Source organism: Prionailurus bengalensis, chromosome B1 (genome assembly GCF_016509475.1).
Source record: "Prionailurus bengalensis isolate Pbe53 chromosome B1, Fcat_Pben_1.1_paternal_pri, whole genome shotgun sequence".
Lineage (NCBI taxonomy): Eukaryota > Metazoa > Chordata > Mammalia > Carnivora > Felidae > Prionailurus > Prionailurus bengalensis.
In genome coordinates this window covers 79,964,785-79,979,496 of record NC_057344.1, presented here as the reverse complement: position 1 = coordinate 79,979,496, position 14,712 = coordinate 79,964,785, and positions in this window count along the sequence as shown.

Here is a 14,712-nt window from a genome sequence, read left to right as displayed (position 1 = left end):
ATGTTAGAAGGTGAAATTGGAAAATAGAATGTATTTTGTGATATAAACATTTTGAGGTATCTTTAAAAACACATCAACTTTCGGGGTGCCTGGGTGGCGCAGTCGGTTAAGCGTCCGACTTCAGCCAGGTCACGATCTCGCGGTCCGTGGGTTCGAGCCCCGCGTCGGGCTCTGGGCTGATGGCTCAGAGCCTGGAGCCTGTTTCCGATTCTGTGTCTCCCTCTCTCTCTGCCCCTCCCCCATTCATGCTCGGTCTCTCTCTGTCCCAAAAATAAATAAACATTGAAAAAAAAAATTAAAAAAAAAAAAACACATCAACTTTCTATTTAATTATTTTACCAAGGTTTAGGGAACTCATCTGTGACCCATCTCCCCAGACATTGCCCCAGACAGTATGTTATTCTTTCTTTCCATGGAGGTTTGAAGCAGCCAAACACAAGCTAGCATCAGGCCAGTGTGCAGAATGTGAGGACACCTCAGAGGGCTCATTTCACCCCCATCAGAGAGGCCTTCCTTCTCTGCAAGTGACCTGGCAAAACCATGGGAGTCAGAAGGTCATACAGCCCTGGGGGATAAAAGGATGTTTGCCCACTGACACTTGAGGTCTTGATGAAAATAAAAGCAAGCACATCTCTGGCTGCAAAGTAAATTATTCACGGGCTTTATTTAAAAAGAAAGCATTTATAGAAAAAAAAATGGACGTCACTTGAATTCCAAAAATCATTTCCAAAAAAAGAACATTTTTAATCAAATGTGAGTGAAAGAGACTGCATTCACAGTTCACACAGCACAGCTACTGAACTATCAAAGGATCCCAGGTTTGCTGAGATACTGATTTCTACAATGTGGGTGATTTGAAAGGATACACAGCTTTACTGGGAATGTGCTGTGCAGATGGCCAGCCCAGACTACGAGTCTGCTAAGTTTGATGGGAAACGAGCCGTTTGGCAACCCCCCAGTCTAAAGGGTCTGAGAATGGCATGCCAGAAGGGCCTGGGCCGCAGGAGTTGTTCTAAAACCCTAAGCCCTGGAGGCCCCACTTGCGGGTTTCAGCCTGTGTCACAGATTTTATGTGCTGCGAGCTTTCACAGCTTTATTTGGCCTAACCAACGTACCTAAGCAGCATCTTTACTTTCTCAGCTCTTCCTTTTTACTCATCTCCTATTTTTATTAATAACCAGACACAAAGAGGCTACCAATATTTTTAGTGCTGATTTCTACCCTGTTACTACTTATATTTTTGCCAAGATCAAAGTCTAGATTCATCTTCAAATCAGTTCATGTTGTTTTCCTGCTTCTATTTCAAAATATGGACCACATAGTCTTTATAATCTTATTTCATGATGTCTAGCTTAGATTTAATCATATACACAAGCTTCAGTAGCTCACTAAACAATGTGAGGATAAAGGAAGATGTAGGCCTAGTCTGAGCATGAAAGCTTTTATATTTTTCTCCTTCTTTTCAGTAGTTTCTGAGGTTTGTAACTGAACAGATTGAACCCTGGTTAAAAGTTCACAATTCCTTTTTAAATAACATCATTTCTTTTTTTATGGGGTCCGTCGGCCCAAAATGATCCCTGTGTTACAACATAGATATTTAGTTGGTTAAGCATCTGACTTCGGCTAAAGTCGTGATCTCGCGGTTCATGGGTTCAAGCCCCTGTGTCAGGCTTTGTGCTGATAGCATGGAGCTAGAGCCTGGTTAGAGTTCAGTGTCTCCCTCTCTCTCTGTCCCTCCTCCAATAATGATCTGTCTCTCTGTCTTTCTCTCTTTCTCTCAAAAATGAATAAACATTTTTTAAAAAGTTAAAAAAAATAAATAAATAAAAAGATATGACTACCTAGGCACCTGGGTGGCTCAATTGCTTAAGTGTCTGACTCTTGATTTCAGTTCAGGTCATGATGTTGTGAGTTCGAGTCCTGTATCAGGCTCTGAGCTGATAGTGTGGAGCCTACTTGGGATTCTCTCTCTCTGTCTGTCTGTCTCTCTCTCTCTCTCTCCTCTCTCTCTCTCTCTCTCTCTGCCCTTCACCCCCCTCCCCCACTCTTAAAATAAATAAATATACTTTAAAAAATTTTTTAATTCAAAAGACATGGCGACAAGGCCAGGTCACTGGATTTTCACAAATATACCTGAATTTATCCACAAAAATAAATATGTGCCCTTCAAATAGGTAGCAACATTCCAAGGATATTGTTATTGTTTAAAATGATTTTAGAACTCCAGTTAGGAACTGCTTTCCTTCACTCACTGAGGGGATTACTTTGAATGTCCCCAATGGTTAAAAAAAAAAATCTTTTTCTCATCAGTATAAGTTTCATTTCCAGAAAAAAACAAGTCACTCAATAAGGCAGATGGCAATTGACTGAATAAACTGCTTTAGCCTAAATAAAAAGTGACTAAAATAGAAGACTAGCTTTTTCTTTAATATGATTCCTTACATTATTTTCAACAGTAATTTGTAAAAGGGTTCATCAAACAATAGAATGATAGCAGTATAGTGAAAGAAGTGTCTAGACCTCCAAAGCAACTCCACTGAAAAGGAGGACTTTCAATTGAATATATGGAGGGTTTTATTATTATTCTTTTAATGTTTATTTATTTTAAGAGAGAGAGATTGCAAACCGGGAGGGGCAGACAGAGAGAGACAGAAGATCTGAACCAGGCTCTACACTGACAGCAGACAGCCCAATGAGGGGTTTGAACTCACAAACAGCAAGATCACGATCATAAGCCAAAGCCGGATGCTTAGCTGACTGAGCCACTCAGGCACCCTGGAGGGTTTTATTTTTAAGAAAAATAGACTAGCCTTGTTTCATTTTCACAGAAACCCCGTATTATTGGTGACTAGATAAGAGAGTTGGCTGTTTTTCAGCTTACTACAGGATATAATTTAACAATTCAATCTTTGGAGTGAACAAAGTACAAAACCTGAAATACCTTCATTGAACCATGCTTTAGTGATATCTTCCAAACCAAAATGTTCATATGGATATACAATCTGGAAGTCAATAGATACACTCTGTGCAACCAATAAACATATATTGAATGTACATATGAATATTAACAAAATATTAAAAGTTAGTTCTACCCTCTAGAATTTATACTTTTGGTTTCAAAGCCTTGTTTCCAAAGCTAATTTCATTAAGCATGTTTGTTTGTGACTGGGTTGCAAGAACAGCATATACCAGAATGTCAGGCACTGTACAAATTGATTTAAACAAGTTTTGTATTTCACCCACATAGAGATATTTAATATAAATAAACCTGTGTTTTATTTTTGTATTCTTATTGATGATGAAAGGAAGAGGGAAATTATTGCACACCGGGCACCTATTATACACAAGGATTGAACATGTTACGAATTTAATCCTCTCCACATCTCTGAGCTAAATACTTTTATCCAGATTTATAGATAAAGAAACCAAGTCTTAGGGAATTTAAACAGCAGAACACTGGCACATCACTGGCAAGTGGGAAAAACACACTCAGAATTAGCTGACCATGGTCAGAGAAAGAAGTCAAAGGTCACAGCCATTTCCCCCCACCCCAAAAAAACTGATGTTATCATTCCCCATCATCTTTTTTTCACTAATCTCAATAATTCTTTTGTCATACTTTTCTGCAAACTGAAATAGCGCAATTACCTCCTAATCTGGGAAAATAAAATGTTCTATGAATTTTTATCATGTTATTTATACAAGGAGCCTTTGGAAACCAGTTAAGTGCTTGAACCAGTTAAGTGTTTGGGTGGGACATATAAAAACAAAGCAAGCTAAATAAAGAATTGTTGAAGCAAATGAAGCAAATAAAGCAAAGGAAAAAAAATCATGATCCTTAGTTCAAAAACACTAGCAGCCTTAATCATCTATAGGGGTAATAGGCTAAACATTTAACTTATGAAAAGGATAAAGAGCAGATCCTTCAAATAAAATGTAAAAGGAAATTGAGAATCAACATCAGGACGTTTCATTTGACCTTAGAGACATATTTTACTGGTGACTCTTTTAAGAGTGTTTCTGATTTGTTGTTGTTATTGTCAATGGCCTAGATTTTCTAGCTTATCTCCCAGTTTATTTTGCCTCATATAGTTTGTTCATTTTTGCCTTTTATTTTCTTGTTCAACCCCTATTGACTGACAATTTGAAAGGAAAGAAACTAAAATAAAGCACCTGGTTTGAGTAATAAATTTTTGTAATTACCCTGATGGATAACAATCCATTTCCAAAATAAACGTAAGCTCCATAATTTACTAATATTTTGTGAGGGTCTTACCTTATTTCTGCAGGGTTTCATGCTCATTGTCATCTGTCTTTACCATTCATCACCCAAACTAACACTAACTACCAAGCTCCTAGAAGGGGTTAAACCTGAAGTGGCTGATGTTTTGACAGTGATATGTTAAAGGAAGGAAGGAAGGAAGGAAGGAAGGAAGGAAGGAAGGAAGGAAGAGAGAAAGAAAGAAAGAAAGAAAGAAAGAAAGAAAGAAAGAAAGAAAGAAAGAAAGAAAGAAAGAAAGAAAGAAAGAAAGAAAGAAAGAAAGAAAGAAAGAAAGAAAGAAAAAAGTTGTCTTATTCAGAAATTTAGACTGGTGAATATTTTATCTGAGTTCTCAAAATCTCAAAATTACTTGCCCAATGCTGGTGTTTTTGGTTTGTTTTCTATAAGCCTCTGTCTGGCTTCATGCTTAAAAGGATATTCAGAAACTTGTGTGCATTGCTCATCTTAAATTGACATCTTACGAAGCTGAGCTGAGTACAGAATTTTCTTTCACTTCAAAGGACATACCACAGGGTACAGAGAAAGAAGGGTTGGGTCCTTCCAGCCAAACATTGCCCTCTGGCACTCACACTCAACTCCCCCGGGATGGAAGAGGGCAAACTCTGGCCCCAGTAGCCCTAGGTAACATTTCCCACAACCCTGACTCATAAATATTGACGTTTGGGAAAAACAAGCGCAGAAAAGAAAAAAGAGCTCTACCTCCCCCCCCGAAAAAAGTTGTTTTCAAGTTGAAATGTTCATATATTTTCTAAAGCTTGATTAATATCAAAGATATTGATATAATTTTTAAAAATACCTCATCTTAACATCTTAAAATATAGTTTCATCCATCAACAACTAAATAACATAGGAAACAAAATTTTTAAGAGCGTTTTAAAATTTATTTTTCCATCAGGAAAATAGTTTATCAGGACTGGGTCGATGCAATTTTTCTAAAAGTAACTATAACAATGTTCTCAGAGAACATCTTTTCTGCTGAATACCAATTTTTAAATCATAGTGAATTTAAAATTCTTTATTTTCAGCAAGATCTTTTTTTTTCCTTTTAAATATTTGTCTCCACCTCTCTGTGCTTCAAAAAACGGAAATACTATAGTTAACTGAGACCTCTGAGAATTCTTCACAGACCCTAGGCCTGTTTGTTTCCATTGTGGAACTACAGCGCAACCTGGTGGTGTATGTCTGTAAATGGCCAAAATTACAAACCAAAATAGAGAATGCCTAGTGTTTAGCTTTTAGAAAATAAAGTATTGGGGAAAAGAATGTGGAATGGCTCTCTTAAATCATAATTGTGGATAGATGTCCTTATAGTTTCTAAAATAATATACCGTAATAATGGTTACTGATGAGTCATTGACATAAATTGACACAATTTTGTTTTAATTTTTTTTTTATGTTTATTTATTTCCGAGACAGAGAGAGACAGAGCATGAGAGGGGGAGGGGCAGAGAGAGAGGGAGACCCAGAATCGGAAGCAGGCTCCAGGCTCCAAGCTGTCAGCACAGAGCCTGACGCAGGGCTCGAACTCACACTGTGAGATCATGACCTGAGCCGAGGTCGGTCACTCAGCCGACTGAGCCACCCAGGCGCCCCGACACAATTTTTAACATTCATATTTTTTCACAATAATCTCCCTTTTTATGACTTTTCCAATTTTCTGAACACTGTTTCAAATGCATTTAAGGGGAAAAATATCTTTAATAAGTGGCAAAGTAAACTAATATTTTACCAGCCCTGGGAGGATTCTTTTCTGCTTTGTGCCACAAGTACAATAAGCACCATCAAAAGACCAAAATAGAAAGATGCACTTGTCATAAGATTTTTCCCGAGCTGTCAAATTTTAGCTAACAACAAGTTAATTAGGCTCATTTCCATTCTTAAAAAAGAAATGTGTTTTTTATATTTTTCCCCTAAAAGCAAAGACAATTTTATATGCCTTTCTTTAACAGCTAACACCACCATTGATGTAAAACTTTGTAGACAAAATGGTGATTCACAATAACTATAATAGTTTATTATGTGTTCTTAGGACTTTACATCCAATCTCTTATCTAATCCTTTCAACAACTCTATCGAATTAAGATCAGTCTCACCCTCTCACAGAGTATTAACACTAAGGCTTAGGGAGATAAAATAATTTATTCAAGGTCACTCAGCTAATGAGTGACAGAAGGGACTGAACTCTTCAAAGCCCATATTCAGGCTTTGGCACATAGAAGGCCCTCAATAAATGTTGATTGACTCAGTGAATATATGTACCTGTTGCAGGATAGGAAAAGTTAGCCTGGACTAAATCCAGTCTTTTGACTCTCCATCCGGTAATTTTTCCAGTAAAGTTTAGACATACTTCGACTTTTCTCTTGCATCTACATGTAATTATACTCTTCTGAGCCTGCAAAGTGCCTTCTATTTTCCAGAAAAACACAAAGAAGCAATACCAGGCCAGAGTCACCTGAGTCTCACATCTAAGCTGTTTTATTCATGAGGTATTAACAGCATCTTTATAATTTTTGTGCCATAGATCCCTTTGGAAGTCCAGTGAGGCTCCTGGGACCCGTCCCAAAATAATCTTAATAAATATATTAAAAGGGAAATCAACTGTTTAAAATAATATTTTCAGGGGCACAGAGGTGGCTCAGTCGGTTGAGCATCTGGCTTCGGCTCAGGTCATGATCTCATGGTTTGTGAGTTCAAGCTCCACCTTAGGCTCTGTTCTGACAGCCTGTCAGCGCAGAGATCAGATCCTCTGTCCCCCTCTCTCTGCCACTTCCCCGCTTGCACTCTCCCAAAAATAAATAAATAGTTTAAAAATTAAAATAAAATGTTTTCAAATATTTTTTAAAAAACTAATTTGTAATATATGTACTCATGAATCCATTCAATAATGAAAATAGCACTAGTGGCAGATTTAATAACTACCTTATTGGGGCGCCTGGGTGGCGCAGTCGGTTAAGCGTCTGACTTCAGCCAGGTCACGATCTCGCGGTCGTGAGTTCGAGCCCCGCATCAGGCTCTGGGCTGATGGCTCAGAGCCTGGAGCCTGTTTCCGATTCTGTGTCTCCCTCTCTCTCTGCCCCTCCCCCGTTCATGCTCTGTCTCTCTCTGTCCCAAAAATAAATAAACGTTGAAAAAAAAAATTAAAAAAAATAATAATAACTACCTTATTGGTATAAATGGTATTTTGAGATATCTGTAACTACTGTAATAAATTAATTATCTGTGACTTCTATTGGTAAGAGAGATATTGTTATATTAATAAGATATCTGATAAAGGGCTAATATCCAAAATCTATAGAGAACTTAGCAAACTCAACACCCAAAAAACAAATAGTCCAGTTAACACATGGGCAGAAGACATGAATAGATACTTTTCCAAAGAAGGCATCTAGGTGGCTAACAGGCATATGAAAAGATGCTCAACATCACTCATCATCAGGAAATATGAATCAAAACCATGATGAGATACCACCTCACGTATGTCAGAATGGCTAAATTTAACAACAGGTGTTGGGGAGGATGTGGAGAAAGAGGTACCCTCTTGAACTGTTGGTGGGAATGAAAACTGGTGCAGCCACTCTGGAAAGCAGTGTGGAGGTTCCTCAAAAAGTTAAAAATAGAACTACCATAGAATCCAGCAGTTGTACTATGAGGTGTTTACCCAAAGGATACAAAAACACAGATTTGAAGGACTACATGAACCCCAATGTTTATAGCAGCATTATCAACTATAGCCAAGCTATGGAGAGAGCCCTAATGTCCATTGACTGATGAATGGATAAAGAAGTTGTAGTATATATATACAATGGAGTATTACTCAGCAATCAAAAAGAATGAAATCTTGACATTTGCAAAGACATGGATGGAGCCAGAGTACATTATGCTAAGTGAAATAGTCAGAGAAAGACAAATGCCATATGATTTCACTAATATGTGGAATTTAAGAAACAAAACAGGGCAACTGGGTGGCTCTGTTGGTTAAGCCTCTGACTCTTGGTTTCAGATTAGGTCATGATCTCACAATTTTGTGGGTTCCAGCCCAGCATTGGGCTCTGTGCTGACAGTGTGGAACCTCATTGGTATTCTCTCTCTCCCTCTCTCTCTCTCTCTCTCTGCCCCTCCCCTGCTCACACTGTCTGTCTCTCTCAAAAATAGGTAAACTTAAAGAAAAATAGATGAACATATGGGGGGGGGGGGGGAAAGAAACCATGAGAGACTCTTTTTAAATTATTTTTAAAAGTTTATTTATTTATTTTTGAGAGAGAACATGTGTGTGTGCACGAGTGGGGGAGGAGCGGGGGGGGGGGGAGAGAAAGAGAGAGAGAGAGAGAGAGAGAGAGAGAGAGAGAGAGAGAGAGAGAATCCCAAGCAGGCTCCACACTGACAGCAGGGAGTCCTACACAGGATGCAAACTCACAAACCCAGGACTGAATCATGACCTGAGCCAAAATCAGGAGTCAGAGTGACAGAGCCACCCAGGTGCCTGAAATCAGTCTAATCTTAAGAGTTACCTGTAGGGGTGCCTCGCCTGGGTGGCTCAGTCAGTTAAGCATCCAACTTCGGCTCAGGTCATGATTCCCCTGTTCATGGGTTCAAGTCCCTGGAACCTGCTTTGGATTGTGGGTCTCCCCCTCTGCCTGCTCCTCCCCCACTCACTCTGTGTGTGTGTCTCTCTCTCTCAAAAATAAATTAAAAAAAAAAACACTTAAACATTAAAAAAAAGAATTACCTGTAGACAAGTCTTTTCAAAAACTAAATTATAAAACAATTCTTAAATTTGAAAAATTCAGTACATATACTTATTTACATTTATATATATTTTCTTGATTACTATGTGAGATATGTACTTTACTATGGTCTGAGGCGAGTCTCCAAAAATAGGCATGCCTGGGTTCTGGGAAGGTATTAAAACACCCTTGCCTTAATCTTATGACATTAATCAGTAAATAGTTATTGACTGCCGATAATAATAATTGCATTTGACTTAGCAAATATTTGTTGAACAGCTACTATGTACCACATACTCTTCTGAAAGTGTTAGGAAATTAGTAAAAAAAAAAATGAATAATTTTGTATCATTTGTGTAGCACTTTATAATCTTCGAAAGCAGGTCTATATACATCCTTCATTCAAGCTTAATTACAACACTGAGAGAGAGGTAAGCAAAGTATGGAGACTTATTCATTAATTCTTTATTTCCACAATAAATGCTACTCCAAACACATGGTGGATACTCAATAAATGCAGACACTGTGTGCTCTGTTCTTATTCCTTAAGCCCCTGAATTAGAACACTCAATTAAATTTTAATTTCAGATAAACAACAAGCTATTTAATATAAATTTGTCCCATGCAATATTGTCACATACACTGTATTCATTTAGTGGGGCAACCATAACAAAGTACTACAGACTGGGTGACTTAAACAACAAAAATTTATTTTCTCAGAGTTCTGGAGGCTAGAAGTCCAAGATCAAAGTGTCAGTAAAGTGGGTCTCTTCTGAATCCTCTCCTTGGCTTGCAGATGCCTGTTTTCTGATGGTGTCCTCAAGGGTCTTCCCTCTATACCTGCCTGTATCCTAATCTCCTCTTCTTATAAGACACCAAGCATATTAGATTAGGGGGCCCATCCTAGCAACCTCATTTTCTCTTATTTCCCTGTTTAAAGGCTCTGTCTCCAAACACTGTTGCAATCTGAGGTACTAAGGGTTAGGACTCCAACATACAAATTTTGGGGGGACATAAGTTAGCCCATAACACAGACTAAAACATTCTCAATTATTTATCTGAAATTGAAATTTGACTGGGCATCCTGTATTTTTATTTGCTAAATCTGGCAAACCTACCTTGTAATTCTCTGGATTTCTCTGCCTCAGAGCTCTCTCCACTGCCGAAACTCAACCATGGGGAGAAACAGGCCAGAAGTGTAGGGAAGTTAAGCATAGTGTGAGGTGCCAGGAATCACCAGCTTTCTCTCTCTCTCTCTCTCTCTCTCTCTCTCTCTCTCTCTCTCTCTCTCAGAGATAATTCTGAGCTACAAAGTCTCCCAGAGATTCTCAGTAGGTTAGCATACCAGCTGCCCATTAACACACTGCACTGGCTTCCTTCCCTTCTCTAACTCTCCTTCTCTGAGAAGTAAGGGAGATGATTCATTTTCAGAAACACCAAATAAAAGCTGTGCTGTCTAGTGGTTTACAACGTATTGGAAATGTGTACAAACCCTCACCCCCCCACCCAACACACACACACACACACACACACACACACACACACACACACAACGGAGTCCCAAACCCTTAGACACTTCACTTCCTGGTTTTCCCCCCTATCACTTTCCCAGGCTTATTTTCCTGGACTTTGCAATGAGCATGTGCCAAAGAACAAAGAGAGACTGAAAATCTGTCACCTCAAGAAATGTACATTTGTTCCACTCAGACTACTTTTTACCTTACATGGGCATCGACGATATCCCGGAAAGGCTGTAACCTCTGTAGTTACAGCCAATGAGGAATCAGAGGAGGGACTTTCACACGAGGAGATAAACTAACTGCCTCCAGTGTGCCTGTCCATCAGACACCTGCTCTCGCGCTTCACTGCGCTCTGAGTCTCTGAGCCTCTCCTTTGACTGGGTCAGTGGGCTCACTTCTCAAACCTTCCCACTCCCCTTCTTCACTTCCTGGAGTCGTCTCCCAAAGAAATCTTCATATTTACATCTTTGTCTCAACATCTGCTTCTGAGAGAACTCAACCAAAATGCTTATTGAACTAAATCCTTATTTTCAGATGAGAACTTTGGGGAGGATAGCAGATGTTGACGAGCATGGGGACGGATAATGCTGGGCCTTCTTTCCTTTATTTAGCACTGCCTCAAGTACCAATCATTAAAGTCCTGTCCTGTACCAGGCCCTGGTAGAGTCCCTTTACAGTAGCTTAGTTAATCCTTTCAACTACTCTGCATGGTAGCTATCTATTGTCAAATTGCAAATGGGGAAGTGGATGCTCGGAGAGATTTTCTGAAGTCGCATGGCCAGGGCGACTGTCTTTTCCTTTGCTTAAGTGAGTTAAGAATACATACGATCTACATTTGAATAGCTAACTGCAAACACAAGACAGTGGGTGGAAGTGTATGACAGGTAGCTCAGAGAGGAAGTCCTACCGGAGTCCAAAGAGGGATGAGGGTGAACAGCAGGGAAATCTTCACACAGGAGATGGGACCTGGGCTGCGTCTTAACACATAGGTTAGCTTCAGCTGTGAGAGGAAGGGCAGGGAGAGCATTCTGGGGTGGATGGGCTCAGTGCAGAAGCAGCACTGGGCAGGTGTGCTGTGACTGCAAACACACGGATGGCCTGAGGATATAGGATGTAGGGGACAAGGCCTTATTGTAGAGGCCTGGGAATGCCAGGTAAGAAATGTGGAGTTCTTCTAAAGGCTGACATGGAGCAAATGAAGGTCGTTAAAAGAAGAAAACTGACATGATCAAAACAAGATTTTATCATGTCATCTGGGAGTAGCAGGCGGGCTAGCTTGAAACAGAAAGACTATCTAGTAGACCCCTGAGAGTTCATGCCTATGATAATAAAGACCTAAATAAGAATAATAAACAGAAAGGTACAGACAGCGCTACAAGGAAGGAATTATCAAATCTGAGTCATGGAAGGGCCAGGGAGAAAAAGAATAACGAAAATTCCTTTACTGCACCAGGGTATGGGGGAAATGGCACCTGAACAAGAAACTGGGAAGTTGGGTATAAGAGGATAAGCAAACCAGCTCGCTCAGGGTATGATCATTTCTCTAAAAAGTATACTCTAAGATTTTCTGAATGATCTGGAATTTTGACTATGTCCCCAGCTACACAAAAGTAACTCAAACCTATGTGTGAGGCACTTATCTCTTCTCTATCCTCCCTATTCCACCCATGACCTTGCCTAGCACCTAAGACCACAATCAGTCAGTTGTTAACTGTAGAGGACATCTGTTGTTTCTGTTTGCCCAATATCACTCCACCCCCCTCCCCATTCATCTGGTAATGGCATTTGTCTTCCCACTAAAAGACTCATTCCATGCTGTACAGGAGGGCCTCAATGCCACCCCCCCCCCCACCCCTACCTCACTCCACCTCACCCAACCCCACCCACCCCTAGCCCAGCTACAAAAACAAGCACATAGCCCAGACCTGGCCAATTAGACCACCCTGTACCCGCTCCACAGCACAGGTTCAGGAACAGGCATGTGGCTGGAGCCAAGCCAATCATTAATTATAATTGTTATTAAGAAATAATAGGGAATTAGGGCACCTGGGTGGCTCTGTTAAGTGGTTGACTCTTAATTTCAGTTCAGGTCATGATCTCAGGGTTGTGAGATTGAGCAAGGCATAGAGACTGCTTGTGATTCTTTCTCTGTCTGTCTGTCTGTCTGCCTCTCTCTCTCTCTCTCTCTCTCTGTCCTCCCCTGTGCCCTTTTGCTCTCTCTTGCTGAAAGAAAGAAAGAAAGAGGGGCGCCTGGGTGGCGCAGTCGGTTAAGCGTCCGACTTCAGCCAGGTCACGATCTCGCGGTCCGTGAGTTCGAGCCCCGCGTCAGGCTCTGGGCTGATGGCTCAGAGCCTGGAGCCTGTTTCCGATTCTGTGTCTCCCTCTCTCTCTGCCCCTACCCCGTTCATGCTCTGTCTCTCTCTGTCCCAAAAATAAATTAAAAAAAAAAAAAACATTGAAAAAAAATTTTTTTAAAAAGAAAGAAAGAGAAAGAAAGAAAGAAAAGAAAAGAAAAGAAAATACTTCTTTCTGCTACAATTAAGGTCCATAGTAGGAGTTCAGGGTTAAAAATTAAGGGTTAAAGATCAAAGGATGAGAGGAGGTCTAAGAAAGAGATAAGAGAAGCAGAGTCTCAGCAAAATTGTTTGGACCCCTGGATCCAGCCATATCTGAAGTTAGCTGAACTTCTGAACTTTCCAACTACATCAACAAATTCTCTTTTTTTGCTTTGAGAAAAAGAAATTAGATTTCAATTACTTACTACCAAAAAAAAGTTTGGGGTGCCTGGGTGGCTCAGTCAGTTGAGCCTCCGACTGCGGCTCAGGTCATGATCTCCCGGTTTGTGAGTTCGAGCCCTACGTCAGGCTCTGTGCTGACAGCTCAGAGCCTGGAGCGTGTTTCAGATTCTGTGTCTCCCTCTCTCTGCCCCTTCCCCGTTCATGCTCTGTCTCTCTCTGTCTCTCAAAGATGAATAAACGTTAAAAAAAATTTTTTTAATAAAAAAAGTTTTTATATAGTTAATTTTACTTACTAGCTTTTTACTAAAATGTGTCCTGCCTGTGCCAACAGCCCACATCATCTTAGAGATCATTTTATTGAAGTTTCTTCATTGGCCACCCTAGGTGTGTTATTCTTCCTCTCAACTCTGCCTCCCACACCTAGTTATTTGCATTTACTTTGAAGAACATTTAAAAGTTCTAGCAGCACACCCTCCCACATGTGACCACTAAGAAAGGAGGATCTCCAGAAAAGTTTCCAAAAAGAGGAAAGCAGCAATGGCTCAGCCCAGGTAACAACTGTAGCCCTAGCCAACACCTTGATTTCAGCCCAGCAAATACCTGAGCAGAGAATCCAGCCATCTGAACTATCAAAAGTGTGAGATAATCAACCTGGGTTAGTGTAAACCACTAACTTTCTGGTAATTTGTTACCCTGCAATAGAAAACTGACATATGCCAGGCACAACAACTTTTCCTTCACCTTGGAAGAGGTAACTTAAAATGTCCTAAATGACTAGGACCTTAGAAAACTGAAATGGAGACATATGGGCAGATTCCAATGAAGCTGGGTAGCTGGAACACCTATATTCTTTTTTTGTTTTAAGTTTGTTTGTTTGTTTGTTTGTTTGTTTGTTTGTTTGTTTTTGAGAGAGACAGAGAACATAAGCAGGGGAGAGGCAGAGAGAGAAAGGGAGACACAGAATCCAAAACAGGCTCCAAGCTCTGAGCTGTCAGCACAGAGCCCGATGTGGGGCTTGAACCCAGGAATCACGAGATCATGACATGAGCTGAAGTCGGACACTTAACCAATTGAGTCACCCAGGTGCGCCAGGAACACCTATATATTCTGTTGAGCCTTCTTTGCCAAGAGAAGCAGTTCTTCCAACTCTGCTTAAAGAGGTTATAGTTTCCCTCTGCCTGAAGAACTTTCCTGGCATACTGCAAAGGAGGTGTCTAGAGGCTGAAGGGGGTTGGAACTTTGAGCTGCAGCCTCAGACACAAAGACAATGGCCTTACAAAAACTGTTTAACCAGCTCCCACAATTGAATAAGGTCAAATCTTTGTTACATGCGTGTGTGTGTGTGTGTGTGTGTGTGTGTGTGTGTGTGTGTGTCCTGGTGTTTCTGCTTCTCTGGTTGAATCCATAGTGATGAAGGAGAGGTCATTGTCACTAATTCCATGTTCAAG